Source organism: Arvicanthis niloticus, chromosome 2 (genome assembly GCF_011762505.2).
Source record: "Arvicanthis niloticus isolate mArvNil1 chromosome 2, mArvNil1.pat.X, whole genome shotgun sequence".
NCBI lineage: Eukaryota > Metazoa > Chordata > Mammalia > Rodentia > Muridae > Arvicanthis > Arvicanthis niloticus.
This window is the reverse complement of record NC_047659.1, coordinates 26,239,752-26,258,972: the sequence shown is the minus strand read 5'-3', so window position 1 is coordinate 26,258,972 and position 19,221 is coordinate 26,239,752. Positions and strand designations below refer to the sequence as shown.

Below are 19,221 nucleotides of genomic sequence, written 5' to 3'. Positions count from 1 at the left end.
AAATAAAAAGTTATGTTGTATAGAACCTTCCACTGTATTTTATTTATTCCTTTTTGCATTCTATGCCTATCTGTATTATGATGTTTTACCTTCAAGCTAGATTCTCCTATGTTTTTCATAAGTCCAGTATCTGATGGTCTTAGAGTATAGAGTTTTGAAGAAGGGGCAAGAAGAATGTAAGAGCCAGAGAATCAGGCAGTTTGTTCTCAGATGTGTCTCTTAGTCACATCAGAAGCTATAGTCATAAAGTCTCATCAGCATGACCATCCAAATGTGAGCTGTGCAGGGAGGACATCAACAAACATGCCAACCTGCAGAAGGGAAAGCTCATGAGGCTTCCACCCTACACAGAGTACTCTAGACAATGAATAAGAGAGGCAGGCCTGTCTAGGAAAGAGCAAACCACATAGCTGTCCAGTACCATATGGTCAGCCCTGGAAACATACAGGATAGTAACCTTATATGGACAGAATGGGTATATTTAGGAATATATACATACATAAAAATACATATATGTGTGCAGTATCAAATGTTGAAGAGGTCATGATTTGAAGGAGGGTGGGAGGTGTATGTGGGAGGGGTTAGAGGGAAGAGAGGGGAGGAAAAATGTTGTGATTAAATTACAAATCCAAAATAAACAGAAAACTTGAAGCTTTCTTAGCCACTTGACTAGAAAGTCCTTTAGGGAGATGAATTAAGGACATGGAGTGCTGTTATAACCTTACTCACTGTGAGTAGGAGTAGTGGTTGAGAATTTGTCTGTGTATCAGGGATGATGGGATGCTTTGCTTAGGGGTTAGAGGAATGAAGGGCTTGCTCAAGTAGTTTTGCAAGGCTCCAAAATAGTTCCTATAGTCTCATTAGAACTTCAGCAAAAGCTGGGCGGTGGTGGCGCACGCCTTTAATCCCAGCACTTGAGAGGCAGAGGCAGGCGGATTTCTGAGTTCAAGGCCAGCTTGGTCTACAGAGTGAGTTCCAGGACAGCCAGGGCTTCATAGAAAAACCCTGCCTCGAGAAAACAAAAAACAAAACAAAAGAAAACAAAAAAAAGAACTTCAGCAAAGTGGTAAGACCTCTGAGCTTTCTGCACTCCTGTTGCCCGAATACTAAGAAACGTATACTAAGTTATACTATACGGAATCTTCAGAGAGAAGAGGACACAGAGATACACAGGCTTTATATACAAGAGTAAAGTCCCAAACACAGGAAACAGATAAATCCCTGGCTTAGAAAGGACATTATAAAGGAGATCCTGGGAATCAGTTCAAAGAGAGATAGATGTTCAAGGAGGTCTGAGGACAAAAGAGAAAGAAAAGTCCTATACAGATGCAAATACACATTAGAATAAAAGAAATTTTTGTGGGCACATGTAGTAAGATGGATCAAAGATTAAACTATTTTCTACTTTATACCTATAGGATTTTTCTGATAGAATATTGAAATAAGCTTTAGGAAGAGGATATTTTTCAGATTAAGTTCTCCTACCTGATGGCATAAGTTTATTATAAAAAGTAAGTTGATTTTAGAAGTTATTTTAAAATTACATTTTTTCAGTACCTGAAGTAATGAACAAAAATTTTGCTATGGGATAAGTTTATCCAATAATTAGAATGAAAATCTAATCTAAATCTAATCATTATTTTATTTGAATCCCAAATGAATATATTTAGTTTCTTTCTTTGCATGGGAACATTATATATCATATGTTTACTAAGGCAACATCATTCTTTAACAATAAGTCTGAAGAACCATCAGTTTCTGAAATTTCATAATAAAAAAATTTGCTCAAAAAAAGGGAATTCAGTATCCCTTTATGACAATAGCCTTACACAGATCAGTGATGCAAGCAACATACCTATAATACATCATAGAGGCCATAGTTGACAGCAAGCTCATAGCCAATATCAACTTAACAAAAGAGAAATTCAATGCAATTCCATCAAAATCAGTTTATTCTCTCCATACCTATTCTATTTTCTACTTGAAATCTTTGCTAGAAGTATAAGACAATTGAAGGAGATCAGAGGCATACAAATTGAAAAGAAGTAAAAAGAATTGTTATCTGCAGATAATATGATGATATAACAGTGACCCTAAAAATTCCATGATATAAACAAACATAAAGAAAAACAAATCAGAAGATCATCTCATCTGATGCAGAAAAAGCCTTCGACAAAAGAAATTTTGTTTACAGTTTATAAACACTTTCAGCAATATAGATGAATACAAAAATCAACTCATAAAAATCTGTAGCCCTCCGACTCCACTGACCCACCAATCAGGCAGCATACAGCAGCTGGTCTGAGGCCCCTGACATACACAGCAGAGGACTGCCTGGTCTAGCCTCAGTGGGAGAAGCCACATCTAACCCTTGAGGCCCCAGGGACTGAAAAGGTCTGAGGAGGGGCATCCTCTTGGAGACAGAGGGGAAGAGGAATGGATGAGGATCTGTTGGAGGGTGGACTCAGAGGGGGGCACTGACTGGCCCTCACGTATACAAATGACAAAGAGACTGAGAAAGAACACTTCACAATGGCCTCAAATAGTATAAAATATCTTGATGTAACTCTAAGAAGCAAATGAAAGACTTGTTCAATAAAAACTATCTAAGTTCCTGAAGAAAAAAATTAGAACTAAAGAGTCTCCACGTGAATAGACAAGTAGGATTAATGTAGTAAAAAATGGCTATCCTACCAAAAGCAATCTAAAGAGTCAAGGTAATCCCCACCAAAACTCCAATACAACTCTTCACAGACCTCAAAGGACAATGCTCAGCTTTACATGGAAACATAAACACCCAGGATAGCTAAAGTAATTCTGAACACTAAAGAACTGCTGGAGGAATGGGTCTCACCGTTTTTCATTTCAATTTGTACTAGAGAGCTATAGCAATAAAGCCACTGTGGCACTGGCATAAACAGAGACATGTTGATCACTGAAATTGAACTGAAGACTCAGACAGAAACCTACATACCTATGGATATTTGATTTTTTTTTTTTTTTTTTTTTTTTAATGAAAAGCCAGAAATAAACAGTGGAAAAAATACAGCATCTTCAACAAACTGTGCTGGTCAAAGTGGATGTTTGAATGTAGAATGTAAATAAACCCACATTCTTCACCCTGCCCAAAACTCAATTCCAAATAGATTAAAGACCTCAACATAAAAACAGACAAACTGAACATGACAGAAGAGACAGTCGGGAATAACCTTGAACTCACTGCCACAGGAGGAGACTTTCTGAACAGACAGTCATTTGCACAGGCACTAAGAACAACAATTAGTGGAACCTCATAAAAATGAAATACTTTTGTTAGAAAGGGATGTAGTCATTTGGACAAAGTGGAGCCTATGAAATGGGATTTTGTTTTAACCAATTTCACATCTGAGGACTAATATGTAAAATAGAAAAAGAATATATATATATATATATACACACACACACATATATACATGTATACACACATATACATACACACACACACACACACACATATATATATATATATATATATATATATATATATAGAGAGAGAGAGAGAGAGAGAGAGAGAGAGAGAGAAAGCCCAAGTAACTCAATTAAAAAAAATAGGGTACAGATCTAAACAGAATTCTTCATAGAGAAAACTCAAATGCAGAGAAAGCACTTTAAGACATGTTTAACATCCTTAGCCATCAGGGAAATGCAAATTAAACATGGGGTTGAGGAAAGGAATATGGGAAGAGGTAGGCAGAATTGAGTGTGTTGGGGGGGGGGCAGGGAAAACTAGTGTAGTAGAAACTTCCTAAAATATAAGAAGGCAATCATGATGAAGTTTCCAAATAATGAGGTAGAGCTCCATTTGACCATCTCTTGTAACCAAATGAAGCTTCTAGTACCAAGACTGGGTTATATCCAACTGAGTTGTTGGCCAAAGGGGTCCCATACAAGGCCCAAACAAATTATGCTGTTGGCAAGACAATAAGTTGCTGTCTACAAACTGGCAGCAAATACCCGCTGTTGAAGATAACACCCATAAAATTCACACTGACTATGGACAGGTACAGCTACAGCTGGTGGCTATTAAGAACCATTACCTCTGTGTTCTAGTGCATTTGGTAAAGGAAAGTTATTCTGTAGGCTACCAACAGAGAAGCAGAAACACCAACCTAGCCATATACCTCTTGATCTACTGTCTGTGCTGCTTACAAATATGTTAGAGCAATGGAAGCACAAAGCTTGTGTGAGCAACCCACAATGTCATTTGTCATGAGATAGAACCCACACCCAACACTGCCAAAACAACCAAAAATCAAAGACTAGATAGATTAGAGACCTAGGATTAAACCCCAAAAGTAACGGTCTTTTTTTAAAGTTAACAATAAAATGAAACCTAATGACATTCTGCTATACTCATAGATCTGTGCCTTATTCAACCATTTTCTGAAGGATTCCCTTCGCAGCAGATGGGAACAAATATAGAGACCCACCACATTTTATACACACGCACACATACATGCACATGTGTGCATGTGACCCCCCCCCCCAAGACATACAGGGAGGGGGAGGAAAAGAGAAGGAGGGGGAAAGAATAGACCACCTGACTGACCTTGGAATACACTGCTCTAAATGAGATGTCTCCATCAATTCTATCCCTTGAGAGCTAAGGGACCCTTGAGGAAGAGAAGGTAGGAGTGTGGGAGCCATATGGGACATTGGGAGAAGACAGCAAAGTTCATATGAATTCATGAAGACAGAGCCAGTTAGCACAGGGCTTAAGTTGGTCTGCACCAGGTCCTCTGTGTCTATATTATGGCTTTCAGGCTAGTATTTTTAATGTGACTCCTGAGTGTGTGAACAAGTGAGTTTCTGATTCTTGTGCCTTGTCTTGGACTCGTTTCCCGCTTTGGATTAACCCTGTGAAACTTGGATGTCGTGGTTGTTTTCTTTTATTTTCTTAAAAAAATTACATGGGAACAGATTTAAGACGAGGGAAAAAAAACCTCAATAAATCTTTAAAGAAAAGGAAAAGATACACGCTAAACAAATGTTTACTAGAATATTGCATTAGCATTACAATTAAATTGAATATGCATTGCCTATGAGAGATATCTTTTAGGACACATCTACTTGTGTTTTGGTCCATTATTTCTGGCAAAATTTCAAAATCAATTTGAAATTTAGCCTTTCCTAATGAATAATGTATTTATATTTCTTGTAAAATCTGTACAACTGAAGAATTACTAAGATACTAGATAAACTACGAGAAAATTCTCTCTAAATTTACCCATCAATCACCAAGAAATGTTAGAATAATATGAGATTAATAATGACTGAAATATTTGATGTTAATTCAAAAATTTTAAGGCTTTTAAAATTTTAAACAAGATGAAATATTTGCTAAGCTTGAGAATTGAGTTATCTAAAAGTAGACCAGCTACAGTGCTGAACCCAGAAAGCAGTATCCATTTAATGTAAGAAGCATGAGCACATAAAGTGATAGTGAGAATACTGAACACGTAGTTTATAGTAATATAAGTGCTTCAAATATATGAATTTATCATGCCAAGCAATCATTAAATAGCACTATTATAATAGTTAATTGATAGATCAAGTAATTTACTCAAAAGTACCTGAGTCAAAAGGTACTTCTAACAGTAGGTGTCAATAGACTAAGCACTGTGCTTAGTGGCAGTTCCCCTACTTCTAGCCTGGCTCTTTCCCTATAGGAAATACAGGGGAAATTGCTAGTAAAACTTTGGGCTTGTATAGGAAAAAACCAAACCAAAACAAAACAAAACAAGCTCTCTATAAAGCTATAATTCCAGTTTTTCTCACTGAACTCTATAGTCTGAATATCCTCTGCTTCTTCATGCTATAATGTCTTGGGCTAAGTATTCAAAGTGGTCCTATAGTAATAAAATTTTATAATACTTTATGTTCCTGAGCATTTAAAAAAATACATTCTCTTCAAAATTCCATTTTAATTACAAATATCAAAATATTTTCAAATATCAAGTTCACAGAAAGATGCATAAACCAATATAAAGTCTATTTTTATAAAATACAGAACCCTATGTGTATAATAATAAATTTGTGATAGGTCTATGCCTAAGATGTTAGTATTAGTGATTAATATTCTATAATACAAGATGACTAATATGTTTCAACAATAGGTCAATAGCCTAAAAGAACATAGACTCTAACATGAAAATCACCATTCTAAAATCACAGAAGATAAACCTTAAAGCAAAAGAACAAAATTTAGCCAATAGCTAGCTATTACAGTATAGCTGAAAGTCAGTAAGAGAACTACAATGAAGACATAATAGACATAATAGATCCTCCCACCAAATAAGTCTTTTGAACTAAAAAGCAGGTAAAACAATATGAACAGTCGTTGCATATGCCTAAATGAGAATTCAAGGAGGACTAGAAGGAAGCAGACAATAATGGCAACATCTTTATATCCTTTTTAAAAAATCCTTGTATTCAAACATTTTAGAATCTCAATAAGTCCCAAAGTACAACAGATGAAAATACTATTTTATGTTCCTATAGTAAAACCAAAGAGAATGAACATAAAGACAAGATCTTAAAAGTAAACATTACTATTCATGGATGCTGGCAGTACAGACTGCTGTGTGTGGTCACTATGGAAATCAGTGTGGAGGTTCTTCCAAAAGCTAGAAAGAGCCGTATGACAGAGCTATTCCACTCTCTGGCAGAATTCCAAAGGACACAGTATCGTACTACTGAGATACTTGCTTGGTCACGTTTAACTGCTGCTCTATTCACATATTTCATGAAGGTAAGCATATTAGGTGTTTGCCAAGTAATGAAGTTGCAGATAATGAAAATGAAGTATATAAACACAAAAGAATCATACTTAGCTTTAAAGAAACTGAGATGATAAAATTTTTTGGAAAACAAATATAATCAGAAAATATACTGCATAAAATAAGCTATAGCCAAAAAGAACATGTCACATTCTCTATTAAGTATAAATTCAAAATATGAACCTTTAGGTTTTAATGTAACCTTGCTGTCTTAGTTACTTTTCTATTGCTATGATGAGACATCATGACCAAGGCAACAACATACAAAGAGTTTAGTAGGGCTTATAGTTTCAGCAGGTTATCATCCATGACCACCATGGTAAGGGAGGATGGCAGCAGGCAGGCAGGCAGGCGGTCATCGCACTGGAGCAGTAGCTGAGAGCTTACATACTGGTCTGCAAGTAGGAGGCAGAGAGAAAGAGAGCTAGCTGGGAATGGCATGGGCTTTTGAAACTCAAAGCCTGCCTCTAGTGATGTACCTTCTCCAAGAAAATCACGCCTCCTAATCCTTAACAATCAATTCCGCAAACTAGGAACCAAGGATTCGAATGTATGGTCTATGAGGCCATTCTCATTCAAACCACCACATTTGAGTACCCCTAGAATCCAGGATAGTAGAAAGAGACCATTAGGTGAAGGGTAGACGGAGCACAAGAAGAGTGTCATAGGACAAAGGTGCTGTAAAGTTTGCTGTCCATAAAATGATGTTAAGTGATACAAAAGAAAACACTTAGCTTATGTTACCAAACACTTTCAAGTTAAGCTACTGCCTAACTAGAAGCTTTACCTCTATTGACCAGTGTTCCTGGTACTGAATGTACACAGCATGGTACTAAAGGAAAAGGATTGTCAGTATAACCCAACAGCGACTCGTCTGTAAGATACACTGGTGCAAAAGCAGCACAAATGTCATAGGAGTGGCCACCCACTTTTTGTTTGGTTTTAAGGTTTCAGTAAGTGCATGAGAAGGTCCTTCAGGTCTGTGATCTTGAGATTTGGCCAAAATGAATAAAAACAATAACCTATTTAATTGCAAGCCTAGTTCAAGCTTCTTAGAATATCTCTAAGGTAGGAGAAAGATTAAATGCAATAATAAAGTTGGCATTGAGAACTGACACTGGACTTTTAAACTTTTCTTCTAAATTTAATTCAGAATATTTTACACTATTTTAAAAGCAAGAAAGACAGCACATGAGCTAAGAGAGAAAATAAAGTTTCTTTAAATTAATGGGAATATATATATTCCCATACACACACACACACACACACACACACACACACACACACACACATATATATATAAATATAAAATCTCAATCTCAACATAGAACATATTTAACATATCTGAATGTACATAGGCAAATATCCTTTACAAACCAATCTAAAAATCAAGCTTTTACATAAGACAATCTGAACAAATAAAAGAAAAATTATCAGAAGTGTAATATGTGGATGTCTTAAATTTAGCATATACTTTTACTAGAATATAATATTTTTCTAGGTTTACAGCATCTGAATTGTGCTGGAGTGAGCAGACAGCATAATGTAATGAAGTTAGATATATACACAAGAAATACACACCTACACATGATACCCTATATTTAGCAGGTTTATGAAGAAGATATAATCTTGAAATTTGTTTACATAAAATTACAAAACGCACACTGATTTTCCTTATTTCTTTAGCATTCTTTTTATTCCGGCACATAGAAGATAGGCTAGAGCTTCTGAAATCTACATATCCTTAAAAAAGATGAATAACAAAATAAAGGCAGAATGACAGTAACTATTAAGCATTTACTATAACCTAGGTTTGTTTTCTTTTTTCTTTTTTTTTTTTAGAGGCCTGACATTTTATTAAAGATGTTGGTTCTAACAACTTTTCTCTTTTTTACCTTTTTTAAAATTGGTTATAATATTTACATTTCAAATTTTATCCCTTAACCCCATTCCCCCCACCACCCAGGAACCCCTTATCCCATCCCCCTTCCTTTGCTTCTAAGAGGGTGTTTCTATAATGCTGTTTCCATTAACATAAATGGTCTCCTAAATTTCTAAATCCTTCCCTTTGTGTTATTAAATCACCTGTTCTTTCTTTTTTCCTTGTTTTCCTTTTTTTTTTCCTTTTTTAAAAAATTGGGTATTATATTTACATTTCAGATTTTATCCCTTACCCCACTTCCTCCCACCACCCAGACACGTCCTATCCCATCCCCCCTCCTCATGCTTCAGAGGCTGTGCCCCAAACTAACCCCCACCTCAATACCCCTTCCCCACCCTCATATTCCCTCCCCCTCCCCTTGTGTTCATTTTTCATGGGACCAAGAATCTCCTCTCCCACCTATGCCCTACAAGGCCATCCTCCCCTACATATACAGCTGGAGTCATGGGTCCCTCCCTATGAGCTCCCAGGCTCCTGGTTTAGACCCTGGTGGGCTTTGGTTGGTTGGTATTGTTGCTTTCCTCCTGGGGTCACAAACTCTTTCTGCTCCTTCAGTCTTCTCTCTAACTTCTCCATTGGGAAACCCTTGATCATATCAGTGGATAGCTGTGAGCATCGTCCTCTGAATGTGTCAGTCTCTGGCAGACCTCTAAGGAGACAGCTATATCATGTTCTTGACAGCATGCACTTCCAGCCATCCACATCAGTGTCTGGCTTAGGTGACTGTACATGGGATGGATACTCAGGTGGAATGATCTCCAGATGGCCCCTCCTTCAGTTTCTGTCCCATGTTCTGTTTCCATATTTGCTCCCTTGAGTATTTTTTTTTCTCGTTCTAAGTAGAACTGAGGCGTCTCCTCTTGGTCTTCCTTCTTCATGAGCTTCATGTGGTCTGTGGGTTGAGTCTTCGCTATTCTAAGCTTTTGGGCTAACATCCGCTTAACAGTGAGTAAATACCATATGAGTTCTTTTGTGATTGGGTTAACTCACTCAGGATGATAATTTCTAGTTCCATCCATTTACCCAAGAATTTCTCGAATTCATTATTTTTAATAGCTGAGTAGTACTCCACTGTGTAAATGTACCACATTTTTTGTATCCATTCCTCTGTTGAAGGACATCTGGGTTCTTTCCAGCTTCTGGCTATTATAAATAACGCTGCTATGAACATAATGAAGCATATGTCCTTATTATATGTTGGAGCATCTTCTGGGTATATGCCCAGGAGTGGTATAGCTAGGTCCTCAGGTAGTGCTATGTCCAATTTTCTGAGCAACCTCCAGACTGATTTCCAGAGTGGTTGTACCAGCTTGCATTCCCACCAACAATGGAGGCGTATTCCTCTTTCTCCACATTCTCACCAGTATCTACCATCACTTGAATTTTTTTATCTTAGCCATTCTGACTGGTGTGAGGTGGTATTTCAGTGTTGTTTTGATTTGCATTTCCCTGATGACTAAGGAAGTTGAGCATTTCTTAAGGTGCTCCTCGGCCATTCGAATTTCTTCAGTTGAGAATTCTTTGTTTAGCTCTGTACCCCGTTTTTTAAATAGGGTTATTTGGTTGTCTGGAGTCTAATTTCTTGAGTTCTTTGTATATATTGGATATTAGCCCTCTATCGGATCTAGGATTGGTAATGATCTTTTCCCAATCTGTTGGTTGCTGTTTTGTCTTATTGACAGTATCTTTTCCCTTACAGAAGCTTTGCAATTTTATGAGGTCCCATTTGTCAATTCTTGATCTTAGAGCATAAGCCATTGGTATTCTGTTCAGGAAATTTTCCCCTGTGCATAAGCATTCGAGGGTCTTCCCCACCTTCTCTTCTATTAGTTTCAGTGTATCTGGTTTTATGTGAAGGTCCTTTATCCACTTGGACTTGTGCTTTGTACAACAGGATGGGAATGGATTGATTTACATTTTTCTACATGCTGACTTCCAGTTGATCCAGCACCATTTGTTGAAAATGCTGTCCTTTTTCCACTGGATGGTTTTAACTCCTTTGTCAAAGATCAAGTGACCACAGGTGTGTGGGTTCATTTTTGGATCTTCAATTCTATTCCATTGATCTTCCTGTCTGTCTCTGTACCAATACCATGCAGTTTTTATCACTACTGCTCAGTAGTACAGTTTGAGGTCAGGGATAGGGATTCCCCCAGAAGTTCTTTTATTGTTGAGAATGGTTCATGCTATCCTGGGTTGTGTTGTTGTTCCAAATGAATTTGCAAATTGCTATTTTTATCTCCATGAAGAATTGATTTGGAATTTTGATGGGGATTGCATTGAATCTGCAGATTGCTTTTGGCAAGATGGCTATTTTTACTAAGTTAATCCTAACAATCCAGGAGCATGGGAGATCTTTCCATCTTCTGAGATCTTCTATTTCTTTCTTCAGAGACTTGAAGTTCTTTTCATACAGATCTTTTACTTGCTTGGTTAGATTCACTATAAGATATTTTATATTATTTGTGGCTATTGTGAAGTGTGTCATTTCCCTAATATCATTTTCAGACTGTTTATATTTTGAGTAGAGGAAGGCGACTGATTTGTTTGAGTTGATTTTATATCCAGCCATTTTGCTGAAGTTGTTTATCAGGTTTAGGAGTTCTCAGGTGGAAGGTTTAGGGTCACTTAAGTATACTATCATATTATCTGCAAATAGTGAAATTTTGACTTCTTCCTTTCCTATTTGTATCCCTCTGACTTCCTTTTGTTGTCTAATTGCTCTAGCTAGGACTTCCAGTACTATATTGAATAGGGAGGGTGAGAGTGAGCTCCCTTGTCTAGTCCCTGATTTTAGTGGGATTGCTTCAAGTTTCTCTCCATTTAGTTTGATGTTGGCTACTGGCTTGCTGTATATTGCTTTTAGTATGTTTAGGTATGGACCTTGAATTCCTGATCTTTCCAAGACTTTTAACATGAAGGGATGTTGAATTTTGTCAAATGCTTTCTCAGCATCTAGTAAGATGATCATGTGGTTTCTTTCTTTGAGTTTATTTATGTAGTGGATTACATTGATGGATTTCAGAATATTGAATCATCCCAGCATTCCTGGGATAAAGCCTACTTGATCATGATGGATGATTGCTTTGATGTGTTCTTGGATACGGTTTGCAAGAATTTTATTGAGTATTTTTGCATCAATATTCATAAGAGAGATTGGTCTGTAGTTCTCTTTCTTTGTTGGGTCTTTGTGAGGCTTAGGTATGAGCATCATTGTAGCTTCATAGAACAAATTGGATATTGTTCCTTCTGTTTCTATTCTGTGGAATAGTTTGAAGAGATTTGGTACTAGGTCGTCTTGGAAGGTCTGATAAAATTCTGCACTAAAACCATCTGGCCCTGGACTGTTTTTGGTGGGGAGATTTTTAATGACTGCTTCTATTTCTTTAGGGGTTATGAGGCTGTTTAGATGGTTTATCTGCTCCTCGTTTAACTTTGGTACCTGGTATCTATCTAGAAAATTGTCCATTTCATCCAGATTTTCCAATTTCGTTGAGTATAGGCCTTTGTAGTGGGGTCTGACGATTTTTTTAATTTCTTCTGTTTCTGTTGTTATGTCTCCCTTTTCAGTTCTGATTTTATTAATTTGAGTACTGTCTCTGCGCCCTTTGGTTAGTCTGGCTAAGGGTTTGTCTATCTTGTTGATTTTCTCAAAGAACCAGCTCCTGGTTTTGTTGATATTTTGTATAGTTCTTTCTGTTTCAACTTGCTTGATTTCAGCCCTGAGTTTGATTATTTCCTGCCGTCTACTCCTCTTGGGTATATTACCTTCTTTTTGTTCTAACACTTTCAGTTGTGCTGTCAAGTTGTTAGTGTATGCTGTTTCCATTTTCTTTTTGTGGGCACTTAGAGCTATGAGTTTTCCTCTTAGTACTGCTTTCATGGAGTCCCACAAGTTTTGATATGATGTGTCCTCATTTTCATTAAATTCTAAAAAGTCTTTAATTTCTTTCTTTATTTCTTCCTTGACCAAGTTATCATTGAGTAGAGCATTGTTCAGTTTCCACGTATATGTGGGCTTTCTGTTGTTTTTGTCCATATCAAAGACAAGTCTTAGTCCATAGTGGTCTGACAGGGTACAAGGGATTATTTCAATCTTTTTGTATCTGTTGAGGCCTGTTTTGTGACCAATTATATGGTCTATTTTGGAGAAGGTCCCATGAGGTGCTAAGAAAAAGGTATATTCTTTTGTTTTAAAATGAAATGTTCTATAGATATCAGTTAAGTCCAATTGGTTCATAACTTCTGTTAGTTTCATTGTGTCTTGGTTTAGTTTCTGTTTCCATGATCTGTCCATAGTTAAAAGTGAGGTGTTGAAATCTCCCACTATTATTCTGTGAGGTGCAATGTATGCTTTAAGCTTTAGTAAAGTTTCTTTTATGTATGTGGGTGCCCTTGCATTTGGGGCATAGATGTTCAGAATTTCGAGTTCCTCTTGGTACATTTTTCCTTTGATGAATATGAAGTGTCCTTCTTTATCTTTTTTGATTACTTTTGGTTGAAAAACGATTTTATTTGATATTAGAATCGCTACTCCTGCTTGTTTCTTGGGACCATTTGCTTGGAAGATTGTTTTCCAACCTTTTACTCTGAGGTAGTGTCTGTCTTTTTCACAAAGGTGCGTTTCCTGTATGCAGCAAAATGTTGGGTCCTGTTTACCAGTCTTATAGTCTATGTGTTTTTATTGGAGAATTGAGTCCATTGATATTAAGAGAGATTAAGGAAAAATGAATGTTGTTTCCTGTTATTTTTGTTATTGGCAGTGGAGATATGTTTGTATAGTTGCCTTCTTTTAGGGTTGTTGGAAGATTACTTTCTTGCTTTTTCTAGGTTGTAGTTTCCCTCCTTGTGTTGGAGTTTTCCACCAATTATCGATTGAAGCTCTGGATTTGTGGTAAGATATTGTGTAAATTTGGTTTTGTCATGGAATATTTTGGTTTCTCCATCAATATTGATTGAGAGTTTTGCTGGGTATAGTAGTCTGGGCTGGCATTTGTGATCTCTTAGGGTCTGTATGATATCAGTCCAGGATCTTCTGGCTTTTATAGTCTCTGGTGAGAAATCTGCTATAATTCTTATAGGTCTGCCTTTGTTACTTTGCCTTTTTCTCTTACTGCTTTTAGTATGTTCTCTTTGTTTTCTATATTTGATGTTTTGATTATTATGTGACGGGAGGTATTTCTTTTTTGGTCTAGTCTATTTGGGGTTCTGTAGGCTTGTTGTATATTTAAGGACATCTCTTTCTTTAGGTTAGGGAAGTTTTCCTCTATAATTTTGTTGAAGATATTTACTGGCCCTTTAACTTGGGAGTTTTCACCCTCATCTATACCTATTATCCTTAGGTTTGGCTTTCTCATTGTGTCCTGGATTTCCTGGATGTTCTGTGTTAGGAGCTTTTTGCATTTCACATTTTCTTTGACTGTTGTGTCTATGTTTTCCACAGTATCTTCTGCGCATGAGATTCTCTCTTCTATGTCTTGTATTCTGTTGGTGATGCTTGCATCTATGACTCCGAATGTTTTTCCTAGGTTTTCTATCTCCAGGGTAGTCTCCCTTTGAAATTTCTTTACTGTTTCTACTTCCATTTTTAGATCCTGGACGGTTTTGTGTAAGTCCTTCACCTGTTTGGTTGTGTTTTCTTGCATTTCTTTAAGGGCTTTCTACTAGTTTACCTGTGTTCTCCTCAAATTCTTTGAGTGTTGTTTATGTCCTTTTTAAAGTCCTCTATCATCATCATGAGAAATGATTTTAATTCTGAGTCCCACTTTTCAGGTGTGATGTGGTGTTCAGGACTTGCTATGGTGGGGGAACTGGGTTCTGGTGATGCCAAGTAACTTTGGTTTCTGTTGTTTACATTCTTATGCTTGCCTTTCGCCATTTGGTTAGCTGTAGTACTACTTGCACTCACTGGTTCTGACTGGAGTCTGCCTTTCCAGTTATCCTGGTTGTGTCAGAACTCCTTGGGGTCTGGATGTCTCTATGATCCTGAGCTCCAGATGTTCTGGGTACAGTGGCGCCTCTAGGATATCTCAGGATATGATGTCTCCACAGTAGTAGACCAGCTAGGTGTTTGCTGCTCTGAGTGTAGTTGCTCCTCTAGGATGCTTCAGGATATGGTGTCCCCTGCTCTGCAGCTCTGTGGTTCATGACCTCTCTAGGATGCCTCTGGACACTGTTTCCTCAGGGGAGCTGATCAGCTGTGTGACTGCTCCAGCTGCTGGCTCTGGGCAATGGGCGGAAGGGGAGTGGTTTTCTGCAGGGGCGGGTTCTTGATGCCAGCTGCGCTCTGGGGGCTCCCTACTGCCAGTTGTGCTTCTGGTGCCTAGGGCGGTGTGCTGGTCCTCCTACCTGTAGCTCTGCAGTCAGTGACCTCTCTAGGATGCCTCTGGCTGCAGTTTCCCTAGGTTTGTTTTCATTTGTGAACATTCTTCATTATTCTGTATATATTCTAGAGAAATATGGTCTTACTATGTTGTCACCTGGGCATAAAAGAGCTTCCGTCCTTCAGTCTTTCACACATCTGTGATTAAACATGTGCCCACTTTACCTAACTAAAGAAGAACCTGTTTTGTTTGCTGGGCCTGGAACACACTAACTATATATTATGCCACCAAGTTCCAACCCCATACTTCATTTGTAAATATTAATCAAACAGCCCTCACCCATACTCATTTCACCCATATGGGAGATGTTCTGTACTTTCCTGTGAATATAGGCGAGAACTTGTGCTTATGAGTGAGTACGGCAAAGATAATACTTTGTGATTTCAGAAGCTAGACATCAAAAGGACAAATAGTCCACCTAACTAGATTTTTCTAGACACTCCTGTATGAAGACCTTGACTTTATGTTATGAGGAAGCATGAACTAACATGCATGATAGCATGCATGCATATGTATGTGTGTATGTGTGTGTGTATATACATATATACATACATACATACATACATACATACATACATACATACATACATGGTGACTTGTACTGAAGAACTGAGTCCTGGACCTAAGAATCATCTGCTGGATGTGAATGAAGTATTTTGCCAGCGATTTTAGTTTTACAGCTGTCTTGTCAGAGTTGCAGCGAAGAAACACCACAACCAAAAGCAAGTTCAGGAGGATATTGTTTATTTGGCTTCACTTTCACACTGTATCCCATCATTGAAAGAAGCCAGGACTCAAACTCAAACAGGACAGGAAACTGGAGGCAGGAACTGATTAGGGGTAATGGGGGAATGCTGCTTACTGCCTTGTTCCCTATGGCTTTGTTAGCCTGCCTTCTCATGGAACCCAGGACCATCAGCTCAGGGATGGTCTCATCCACAATGGGCTAGTTAAGAAACTACCTTACAGGTTGCTTCTAGACCAATCTTACAGAGGCATTTTCACAGGTAGAGTTCCCCTATGTCAAGATTAAGCTAGCTTGTTTCAAGTTCTTACACAATTAACCAATATAAGTGAGCCTTTGTCAACCTGACACACAGGTAGCTCACTGTTAAATTTTTCCTTTCTTATCCATCTCCAAGATCCTACATTAATAATGACAAGAATAATACAATGTAATAATATAGTGTAAAACATTTACAAACTTAAAAGACCTACAATTTTTGAAAATGCAAATACTAAAAAATTCAATTTATTTTAAAAAATGCAGTGTCTTTTAAAATCCAATAGCTCTCCACTGTGGGTACTACAAAATAAAAAATGAGTGAAAATGTTTCAGAGGGAAAACCCAGGTCACAGTCACATCTGAACAAACCAAAACCAAGCTCCAATTCCAACTGTAAAACCTGTTGTTTACCTGAGTAACCAACTTCTGAGAACCACTAATGATCTGTGATTCTTTCAAAGGGCTTGTCACCTTTTTGGCTCTGCCCTCAGGCTCCGCACACACAGAAAGTCTGTTTGGATTAGGCTAGCTCACTCCACACCTGTTGTTGTCTTTGGCAGTCATCTCATGGTACTGTCAACTCCAAAATGCTAGAGTCTTCTGCTGCAACTGAGCTGCATTTCACCAAAAGTGTCTCCTTGGTTCTATTTAGGGACTCCTGTTACGCCATCACAATACCAAACCTCAGCTGCTCTTCATAACCCCTTTGTGCCTTAAAACCCAGTACTACCTAGGTCAGCCATACTACCTAAGTATAGCAGCCAGCATGAGAAACTACTGTGGCCACTTCTAAAACTAGCTTCTTTGTGCCTGACCCTTAAGAAACACTTGACACAACACTCCACCTCACAATCCTCGTCTCTTCTTAATCATAGCAAACACTTCAGCCTCAGCTGATTAGCTCCTGCCCCAGCAAAGCAGAGGTTCATTTTATTGGATCTGGTCTCTTGTCAATCATAGGCAATTCTTCAGCTCCAGCTGAGCAGACAGCATATCTTCTGCACAGAAAAGGCCCCATATAGTCTTGGCTTCTCTCTGAAACTTCACAAGCCAGGTTTCCATCATCATTACTGCTTTCAACATTTTTATCTTCCAGGCTCCTACAGAATAGTTCATTGAGCTCTCAACACCCAATGGCTTTTCTGGTCCCAGGTTCCAAAGTGCTTCCACAATCCCCCACAAGAACATGGTCAGGTCTCTCAAAGCAAAAACACACCATCCTGGTACTAACTTGCCTTATGGTTATTTGTGCTGCAATGAAATGCCATGAAACCTTTTTTCAAGGGTTATCAACAGATGAGAACCTACTTATTCAGATAAATTACTGGGATCAAATAATGTGAAGAAACACTTTGAGTTATGAAAATCTCTCACTATTAACTGTACCTAATCCAACTGATCTAAATAAATAAATTGTCACAGAGTGGAAACTATAGTTTGTTCTGTTGTCTTTGCAGACTCCTATCTCCCTATTTCCCTTGCTGTCATCTTCCAGGTAATTTTTTTCAAAAATCCTTTTCGTCTTTTAAACTTAGAAATCTCTGGACCACTCTCATAGGTTTTTCCTCCTATTCAAACACTGGGATCAAGTAAACAATGTCAATATACTATATAAACAACCCAGACATACTTTCTATGCTGTCACATCCAAAAAATAGTAAATTGAGAAATTCTACTCACATTTTCATGATCTTCTGATTTCAAGCATTTTGTCTTAGTTAAAATCCAATACACAGGTTCTTGGAGAAGTTATCTTCAGAAGAGAACTTTAAGAAAAGAAAAAAAAAAGAGACGATTCAGAAGAACAAAGCATTTATTTTTATATGTATTTTTTATCATTTCTATTTTATATTCTTAAAACTTCTAATTCTGCAAAGGCTATATAAAATACATATGATACTCAATGTTAAGTATTATATATAAGCTTTGTACATTTTTTTAAACTTTAGTGACTACTTTATAGACTAATCTTAATCTGTTTTCCATTGCCTTCTTTACTCTGATTTTATTCTGTTCAGACTTCCTCAACCACCTAGTTATAAATACCATCAACACCCCTTTCACAACTGTTTTTCCTGATTGTTTTGTGTAAAACATGAAATACAAACTCTCTTGATAGCAGAAATATCCCTGTCAATGTCCTCCATGTAGGACAGAGTACAGCCTGTTAATACCATCAGCTGCCTTGTCTTCAGGCTCTGTAACACTCCACAGTTACTGAGTATCACAATTCCTACAACTCCAAAATCTCCAATACTTATTCCTTCCCTCTTTTTACAATGGAAATATACTACTTTCTGGGCCCTGTTTTGTGTTTCAAGTTTGTTATCATTTCTGTTTCTAGTCCATTTAGTTTCACTTGATTACCTTCCTTTCTCTTCATTTTCACAAAATTCATTGAAGAAATTAAAATTTGTTTTTATTGTTTGCTTTGCTTTGGTTTTTTGAGATGACTGAAACAATCCCAGTAAAATCAGGGAATAGACAAGGATGCCCACTCTCCTTGTATCTATGCAATAGAGTACTCAAAGTTCTAGCCAGAGCAATAAGACAACAAAGGGAGATCCAGAGGATACAAATTGGCAAAGAAGAATTCAAGGTATCAATATTTGCAGATGATATGATAATATACATAAGCGACCCCAAAAATTCTTCCAGAGAACTTCTACAGCTGATAAAGAACTTCACAAAAGTGGCCAGATAAAAATTAACTCAAACTAATTAGTAGCCTTTCTTCATACAAATGATAAATGGGTGGAGAAAGAAATTAGGGAAACAATTCCCTTCACAATAGTCATGAATATAAAATACCTTGGTGTGAATCTAACCAAACAAAGGAAAGATCTGAATGACAAGAGCTTCAAGTCTCTCAAGAAAGAAATCAAAGAAGACCTCAGAAAAAGAAGAGATCTCCCATGCTCATGGATTGGTAGGATTAACATAGTAAAAACAGCCATCTTACCAAAAGCAATCTACAGAGATTCAATGCAATCCCCATCAAAATTCCAACACAATTCTTCAAAGACATGGAAAGAACAATTCTCAATTTCATATGGAAAAACAAAAAAATCA

At 37.4% G+C, this 19,221-nt stretch overlaps 1 protein-coding gene across 10 annotated transcripts in view; it reads right to left on the bottom strand.

Moving 5' to 3' along the window:
- Mbd5 (methyl-CpG binding domain protein 5) overlaps positions 1-19,221 on the bottom strand; it is a 353,158-nt gene that overhangs the window by 261,817 nt on the left and 72,120 nt on the right. For all 10 annotated transcript variants that reach the window (XR_013108584.1, XM_076928716.1, XM_076928718.1 and 7 more), the window contains one exon: positions 17,830-17,915. The gene's annotated coding sequence lies outside the window, so the exon portion shown is untranslated. The remainder of the gene's footprint in view (positions 1-17,829; positions 17,916-19,221) is intronic.